Source organism: Corvus cornix, chromosome 6 (assembly GCF_000738735.6).
Source record: "Corvus cornix cornix isolate S_Up_H32 chromosome 6, ASM73873v5, whole genome shotgun sequence".
Taxonomy (NCBI): Eukaryota; Metazoa; Chordata; class Aves; order Passeriformes; family Corvidae; genus Corvus; species Corvus cornix.
The window spans coordinates 25,625,027-25,634,433 of NC_046336.1; the positions used below are offsets into that span (position 1 = coordinate 25,625,027).

The 9,407-nt window shown below is 37.7% G+C and overlaps 1 long non-coding RNA gene across 1 annotated transcript in view; it reads right to left on the reverse strand.

Annotated features, from left to right (window-relative positions):
• Positions 1 to 8,541, reverse strand: part of LOC109144751 — a 35,268-nt gene extending 26,727 nt beyond the window's left edge. The window contains exon 1 of the long non-coding RNA XR_002045686.1: positions 8,503 to 8,541. This is a non-coding gene — a long non-coding RNA (uncharacterized LOC109144751). The remainder of the gene's footprint in view (positions 1 to 8,502) is intronic.
• Between the last annotated feature and the right edge of the window lie 866 nt (positions 8,542 to 9,407).

Consider the following 9,407-nt stretch of genomic DNA (forward strand, 5'->3'; position numbering starts at 1 on the left):
AGATTGGATAATAGAAAAATTTCTTCACCAAAAGGGTGACCAAGTTCTAGAACAGGCTGCCCAGAGAAGTGGTTGTGTCACCAACCCTTGAGGTAAAGACATGTAGATGTGGTAGTTAAGGACATGGACAGTGGTGGATGTGGCAGTGCTGGGTTAATGGTTGAACTCAAGGACCTTCAAGGTCTTTTTCAATGTAAACAATTCCATGGTTCTCCATGTTGGGATGTCTTACTCATTATTTTTAATATCTTTTTAAAAAAAAGTCAGCTATATTCCTATACATAATTATATGGAGCAAGAACACGTATACTATGTGTTCAGTTTTCTTGACTTTATACAGGCAAGTAAGAAGTAAAAAGTGACTAAGAGGCATGGTCCATGCAATTCTGACTATGGTCTGTCCTTAGCTGCTTGAAAACTTGGGTGTGGCCATGATACGTTGAAAATGTATTATGGACAGCTAGAATAACTGGCTGCTTTTGGCAAGGATCTTGATATTTTCTTCAGAAACCATCCAGAAATCAGTTACTGTCTATGTTTTTCACTTCATGAAAGAGAGTGTTTCTTTACTCATCACTTCTGAGACACTAGCAGCTTTCCAGGCAGGTATTCCATCTAACCGGATATTCAAAAGGCATTTTAGTGCAGATATTTCTGCAACATCTGATATGACTCATCATGGGTGAAATGCTAGTGCAATATCAGAATTTATTCTCTCTTAAGACCAATAAGAAATAATCAAACTGCAGAGACAGTGCCCAGAGGTATGAAACATGGCACGTTTCAGGAATGTGTCTTCAAACCTTTGTTGCTCAAAGGACATATGATGCCTCTGGACAAAATTGTTTCCCAACACAGCATAGAATAACATGAGCACTCTCATAACGCACAGCTGTGTATCTTGTACCCTGTGGAGCTTAGTCCCTGCTCTGGAGAATTTCTTACATGACATTGCCATCTGGATGCATGCAAATTATTTTGTTCTTAGTTTTATAAAAACATTAGCCTTGCTGCTGAGGGGAGGTCATTCAGGGTGTCTTTATCTACGTGTACATAAACACATCTTCCCTGCCCAGACAAGATTACTGTGTGTAGTTGCAAGGATATAAGAATTTTGTGATGCTATAAGGAGGCAAAGAATGTAGTGGTTTACCTACTTTTTTTCACTAGTGGAGGCTGTCACTGCAGCAAGCCTCTTCTAGTCATCTTTCATTTGTTGCAAACTACACCTGATCTGTGGCAAGCCCAGCTTGCTGGATGTGGGGAGAAAATGTCTCAAACTGTATGTTTTGATCATCCTGTGCTCCTCTTTGTCTCCTGCTGACCTTGCAATTGCAAGACATCCTCCTTGTATGCATAGTGCTTGATTTATCCTAACTCCCCTCCAGTCAGGCTTCCAGCAGAGTAGCTGCCCTGCTTATGCTTCTTCAGGGCTCAAGGCTGTATTTGCTCTCTGGTTTTGAGGAGTCCTGAGCAGATAACACATTTTTTGTCATCTATTTTGGCTGCGTGTAAATTAGGAAATGGACTGTAAAAAATATAAATGAAGTGTAATTCAAAACAAATGGTATTGTCCATTTGTTTTGTCAGTTGGTTTATTTTTGGGGGAAAAGTGACTTATTTTATCTTCTTTTAAGAAATGTCTTTAATGAAATAATGGGCTAGGACATGTTTGTATGTGCGATGCATGCTTCAGGAATTTGGCAGGTTGTGTGTGCATGCTGAGATGTTTGCCAGCCCCAGAAAAGAAATTGTGTTTTCTTAGAGTTGTTCTGAGAATAAGTGCTCTTAGAAAAAGAGAGGATGAGGAAGAATATTTCTGAGGTTGCTGTCATGCTTCAGTCATTTTAACCTCTATGCTTCATGCACTGTGTATGAAATCTATTTCCTTGTGGGTTCCCCTGGTTCATAGTACTTAACTAGTGAGGTCTGCTTAAACATTAAGTGATTTCACCCTGGACTCAAATTAAGGTTTAAATTCCTGAAACTATGACACCAACATTTGACAGGTTATGAAATGGAGATGAGCTATGCTTATATCTTTATAAGCTATCTTATATCTTATATAAGCTATCTTACATCTTTATTTAGAAGACATTAAGTAAGAGAGCTGCTGGATTTTGGGGACCCATGTGACCTTTTCGAGGCCAGGACACTAAAACTTTCTTGCTATTTTAGTTTTTAGAATACAGAACAAAAGAAATATGTACAGAAAGTGGATATTGCTTTTCATCTCATAATGTTCTGGATTATTTCAACAGACTAAGAAATGATGGTGTTAATATATGGTAATAATTTTTCTCTTTGTTCTACAGGAAATAAATAAGCCATCCAAGTGGTTGTCTTCACCCATGTGAGTTCTCTTTAGTAGTACAGCATTTATGCTCAATACAGCCCAGTTCTCACTTATTTTTGTAGAAACATACTAAATTCTGTTTGGGCCAGAAACTGAAAAAGAAAATCACATAAGCAGAGGTTGAAGTAGGAAAGATTTCTTTGGCAGCCTCGTGACAAAGCATTTCCTTCATTTCTCCCTTCATCCCCTCCCTGACATGTTAATATGTTGACTTTTGTAAAACATGACTGTCAAGAGTATTTTATGTTGCTAAGGAGAAATTATTGGAGATTATTAAGAGCTCTCAGCTTCTGCCCTTTTTGTCAGTAATCACCTAAACTACTGTCCCTGATCAGAAAAATTATTTGATCCATTTATTAGGTATGCAGGGTGAATATTAAAATTCCATATGAGTTTTTCTATTTTCTCTAAAGTGGTGTGTTGTACAAGAAACACAGGTATTAGGGTGGATAAACAAAAGTAAGCTTTCAAGCAAAAGCTATGGAAAGAGGTTTAAGGAAGTCCTTGGCTGTTTACAGTGGAGATTGGTGAGAAGGGAAGGACTTTCATCTCTCTTTGTCATAGATAAGAGTGATACTGAAATTCTGTGTGAAGTTGCAGTACTCACGTTCTTTGAAGGAAGGTTGAAAATCTGACAGTGCAAGAAAGAAACAAAATCACTGTGTGGATGAATTGGAGTCTATTATTTATAGAGACACAAAAGAGGTCAGCCTGATTAGGCTGATTAACCACCAGGCAGGATGTTTCCATCAGCTTAGTCTTTTTTTTTTTTTTATAATTGAGAAAATTATATATTTCCATCTGACCCTAATGAGCAGTGACTTTATGTAGCCTACACTCATTTCAGCCTACACTGTAATTCAGTAAAGTTAAAATGTTAGTGGGATGAGATTTGGAGGGAATTATTACTGACTTCCTGGTTTGTTTGTCCATGGAAACTGAAGCAAGGATTCTGAGTCTCAACCAGAGGACAATGACGGACACTGTTTATCAGTCTGAAGACAACACAGGGTCATCAGACTCTGCCATGCCAGCAGATATGAAAATCTGAAGAACAAGAATGCACTTATTTAGCATTTTAACATGATAAAATATTTCCTTTTACATGACTGTCTTCTCCAGTGACTACCAACACTGCATAATAAATCACCTAATTTATATCTAGGGAGTCTCACTATTCTGTAACTGCTGCAATAAGGTGTTTTGTATGCTCTGATTGCTTTCCTCTATGCTCCTTTCACTTGGAAGACATTGAATCTCTTACACAAACAAACTTCCATCCTGAACTGTGTTTCATAGGCAGCACAGTAGGTAATATCTTTAAAAGAGTGGGGTCAGAAGAGGGAAATTGAGTGAAAAAGTCAATACTGAGAAGCATCTAAACATTTTGTCTCACCAAGAGTAAAGCTGTTACAATCTGAACAACAGCTGGGGCTTCTTATGATGATTTCTTTCCTTTCTTTCTTTGAATTCTAGACCAGCATGCAAGGTGAAAGCTTAACTACAGTTCTTTACATCAGAGATGCTCATAGGCAGTGGAGCATGCCAGACTTTATTGGAATTTGCAACTGCAGTCAATGGCATTTTCTGCTGTTCTGGTGCTCATCCTATTCAAACAGTAAATTTACTATCTAATCACAGGTTGCATTGTCAGTCTAAACAGAGTAATGCGGGGCTTCGAGGCATAAGGTAATCCAACAAGAACGACAGCCAGTAAAATTACTCTTGTGTTTGCTTTTTCATTATGGAGGGAGCCTTTGAACTTTCAAAATTAGTGGCCTTATATTCTTTGGGGCTTCCCAGGTGCGAGAGTCCAAGGCATACATGGCAATCAGACAGCTGGTCAATTACTACTTTCTAAGGCTAAATAGTGCAACTGGCCATTGATGGAAAGCAAAATGAAATATTGTGAGCACCCTGTAATTGGTTTATCAGAGGCAATAGGGCTTTCACTTTGGGCACTTGCACACAAAGACTCTGTAATTTACCCAGGAAAAGAGTTCATGGTCCATGACCCAGTGAGTATTCCCTAGTCACTGATGCCAATTGTAACATTTTGTATCCTCTTGGCACAAATTAAGGCAGACATAGAAGCTTAACAGCCCTGGAGAACCGGGCTGTTGGTGTTGCTGCGAAGTCATTATTGACCTTTTAATTTTGTGCATTATGCACCCTCAGGGACACCCTCAGGTTAATGGCATTTTAGAATAACATCAATATTTTGACATGACAGCCTTGCAAGGACTGTAATACAAACCTAAATCAGGTTTTACAAACAATTCGTGTACAGCCAGATACAGAAGGAGTTTGCTTAGTCCTGGAGGCCATGTACCATTCTGCATATTATTCCTTTTGCATGGTTGGCCTCAAATTTAATGTTACTGAAGTAACTTATAAAGTGCACTTCTAATGATTCATGCAAATATTTAGAGGGAACAGTAAACACAACAGGTAAGACTTAATTCTGCTGAAAAATGTAACTTTGAACTTATTCATTCTTCCCTCATACGTGTGATCTGATTCCTCAGGGTAAGATGTGTTTATCTAGATGTTAAATAAGGTGACCTAACATACTAGACAACTGAAAATACATAATCTAGAAGTTTATTCACTTAACTGGGATCAGGAACTTGACATTGTTTTCCCATTTCTGACACAGCCTTGCCTGGTAATGTCACTTAAATCACTTTATCTTATATGGTAATTTTGTATTAGAGATATGAGTTTCAGCAGGAAGAAATGGACTAGAAATGATTTTTTTTACATGTCTTGTGCATTTGTCGTGATGAGGGTTTTTATGTATATCCCAAAAATGCACATTTGTAGAGGATCAGTGGTCTCCCTTCTCAAGGGCACAGGTTTCCCTAGCAAAAGGCCATGCAGAAGTAGCTATCTGAACCACTGAGAAAACTACCAAGTCAGAGTATCCAACACTGCACAAGATATTGGTCCAAGAACAATTACAGTTACAGGACCAAGCTTCTAAGTGGTTCCATTTCTAGCCCAACACATTTAGGGAGATTATGCTTCCACTGTTTCTGTTACACCTACCCTGAGGTGTCTGAAGAATTCGTGTTCTAGATTTGTTCATCTGGCAGTTCTCACTCAGAAACAGACTCCTGGAAATGAAATGGCAGTGGTCCCACCATCAGGTTTGCCTGCCTCCAGCCCTTGAGAAGTGGGCCTTGCTTCTGTTCCTGTTAAGCTGAGCTAAGTGAGGTTTTAGATGGATTACAACTGCTGGATGCTACTACTGGTTGCAGTCACCAGCAAGCTTGGCTGTTGGGAGATTTTTCTACTGCCACCCAGAGCTCAGTGAAACCCAACCTTTTTTCTCCACTTCTTAGTCCTTCATCCATGGGGTAGCTACATTCAATGTCACCTTCAAGTTTCCTTCCAACCATTTTTTTAGTTTAATCTGAGCTCTTTTGAACAACACTGAAAACCCCATGAATTAATGGAGAACATAATTATATATATTTAAGATGTTATTGCAATACAAACCCAGGGTTATTTGGGCCCTTACTGGCCTGAATTTTAGAAAATTGCATAGCAAACTAAAGAGATTTTTTTAAGAGTCCATTAACTTTTAATGCAATGACAGGTTTCTTTCTCTTATGTGAAATAAATCAAGGCTTTAACAAAAGCTGATACATCCTACAAGACTAATGTTTGCATGACAAGAATCAGGAACAATGATAAAATAAACATCACTGGAAAACTGATTTATGAGACTTGTTTTTTAATCTACCCAGATTGTATTAGTCTAGACCTTTTATTCAAAAGCTATTACCTCAGTCTGTAGCCCTAAAGGAAACTGGAGAGAAGGACAAATATTTTAGTACCAGCCTATAGCCATTTATATTGCTGTGCTTAAGTACATCAACAGGGTTTTGGTTTATTTGATAGAAAAAAAACCTCATTATCTAGAAAGAGGGGTCTAGTGGTTAAGACCAAAGATATGATTTTATACTCTTCATAATTGGTTAGGTGGCACTTCAAAGAAATAACCCATCCAATAGAGAAATTACATGAAATATTTAAATTTAAACAAAAAAAGCCAAGTAAGCATATCATTTAGAAGAATAACATCTAACAGTATAAATCACTTAATACTTTTATTTTTCTCTGAATTCCTCTTAGTTTTAAAAATTAAATGCAATTTGAAATCATTGTCCTTTGTGTGATTAATGCTCAAACACCCAAAATTTCAAGGAGAATAGGACTAATATTTGTCTAGTTTACTGTTATAATGCTTTGAACAACTTTTCTTCAAGATTCTTGGAGAGTTTGTGTTGACAAAACCAACTTTGTTGTCCATCCCTTGGGAGCAAAGTTCATCTAGACAAATTTTTTCAAGTGAATTTTATTGATGACTAAAGCTACAAATGTAAGCTATTATGGCTTTTAACATCTCTTTCTTCCACTGAAAAGGTAAAGAATAGTATTTTTTACATAGTTTTTACAAGGTGCATGCAGTATTGTTGCATTGTAAGAATTGTGTTTGGGAAAACAGACACTTTCCTAATGCCCGCTGTTCTCCATGATGTATGTCTCTGGTAATCAACCACAGCTTTAGACCAAAGAGAAGGATATTTTGCAAGAGTCATGGATTTGTCTCAAATTTGTGATTTCTTGACTTACTTATTCATGTGACAAAATAGTAGCTTTATTGAAGCATAAATTAAGGTGCAGAGTTTTACATGATTACACAAAGATGACAGTGCTAATAATCTACCACTACAGGTGGGAAATGCAGAATGTGTTTTCATAACAGATAATGCTGAGTGACAGCTGAAGTAACTTATAAGAAACACACAAGTATTAAGCTCCTTCATTAGATTAGTGTGAATGGATCCAGACTTTTTTTTAAATTTGTGTTTTGTTGTTGTTTAGTGGTTTTTATTAATCTAATAATAATGTCAATTACATGGGTAAAAAAATTCCTCAAGAGTTCCTGTTTGATTTGGTGTCATTGATTCAGTTTTATGGGGTATCTGATGTAGGAGAAGCAAAGAAACCATGCAGTTTTTCATAGCCTAGAACGAGTGATGTTAAAGGCTGGCTTCTACCTGTTAGGCACTGTTTAGGTTTCCTGTCACTGTGTCAGATTCATACAGATTGATACAGCACAATTCTCTTCCCATACTCCAGTGGTTTAAGGGTCAAAATAGCTCCTTTAACTGGTCACAGAATATTAAAGTGTCTCACTGTAATATCCTGCACTATCCCATTTAAGCAACCAAACTTCTAATGCGTGACAAACTGACCACCTGTGAGCTTCTCTTTGTGTTGTAGTGAAGTACATAATGTGCAATATTGTCAGGTTTTCATGGCTCTCTCCCAGCGTTTTTGCCCTTTTTACTGCAGCAAGAAGGGACATGCTCTGAAGGCTCATCCTTCTCTGAGCATATTCTGTAGGAATGGAAGTTCAGCAATGCCAGCCTCTAAATAGGGTGACGACTCATGTTAATTATTTATAGATTAATTGTGTGGAAAAGAAGATGATATCACTGGTAAAAAACTGTATTTTACAACCTCCCATCCTACTCAGACTAAGTGGCAGTGATATTTGCAAAGTAGAGCCATTGGACTAAATGGTATAAAAGGTCTCTCTTCATAATGAATACTTTTTACTTTTAGCAAGGATACAGAAAACTAAAGGAGTGACAGCTAGACTGAAAGAAAAAAGAGCTCAAGGAATGTAAGGATATGATGACGGTAAAATTTCAAGGTTTAATTATGTGTTTTCATCTGTCCAGAGGCTGTCTGCTTCTCCTTCTCTTTACTGGTGTAAATCAGCTTGAGAATCTTAAATAGAAGACCAGACCAACTGTTTTCTATGGAATCACTGTAGTAATTTCAACGCTATCAAACTCTTCAGGTATTCAAGTAAATACAATACAGAGTTCCATTGCAACTATGTGATAACCTGTCATAAATCATAAATATCCACCTATATATCCTTAAATAGTCTTATAAAGGAATTTTCCTGTCTTCAAGTCTCACCAAGTGTACTAGTTTGAAAACAAACCAGTGGGAGGCACCAAGTCAGAATAACAATTTAATGGAAATTAAAGAAAAGGGGAAAAAAAAAAAACCCTAAAAGAAAACACTGGTTCAAACTGACAGAGTCAAGATACAACCTGAGTCCCTGTTAGGCAGGGTGGTGGTAGCAGTCTGGTAGAATGGTGGCTGCAGTCCTCCTGAAGCAGTGGTCCTGTAGAAAAGGTCTGCTCTTCCTCAGAAAGTCCAGTGGTGGCTGTGTAGCTCCTGTCCTCTGGAAATCCAGTGGAAAAAAGGGGCTCTCTGGTGTTCAGTCTCAGCTTATCCACGATGGGATGCTTGGTTCCTCCCTCTGGGTGGAGCATCTCACAATGGGGTAATGAGTCATGAGGCCAAGTATTGATTAGGCTCATTAACAGAAGATAGTCTGGAGGGAGTTATCTCTGAGTCAGGCAGCAGGGCATTGATGGGCCATTAACAGAAAGATAGTCTGGGGGGAGGAGGCAAGGAAACACTGCCCCTCCTGATTTCAACAGCTCCTGAGGATGGTAATAGAATACACTGCAACCCAGGACACCAAGTTACTTGCAGGACAGTACCTCTAGAAGCCTATTAACACTCATGTGGTTTAATTAGAAGAAAATATTCATTTGTACTGCAGATAGCTGTGAAATAATTTGATTGTTTGCTGCTAATGCATGAACAATTATTGTTACCTTGTAGTATTAGTGGAAGCAAGCATCTCACAACAAGAAAAGAAAAACAACCCTGAAAGGACTTCACCCAGCTTTGTATTTCTCACTTTAAAGAACAAAAAGTACTATATGAACTTCCTTGAAGCTGGAGTGTGTAGACTATATTATATGTCTTTTTTAAGGGATTGAGGAGCAATAACTCACCTCCTTATTTCTGTGTGACAGCTAGCAATATTTATGGTACATCTGCAGAGCTGCTGCTATTCCTCTAGATAAATCATAGTAGGCCCAAACATTTGAAATATTTTTTAAGAAAAAAAATAAATCCAAATTTCTTTTTATTTTGTTCA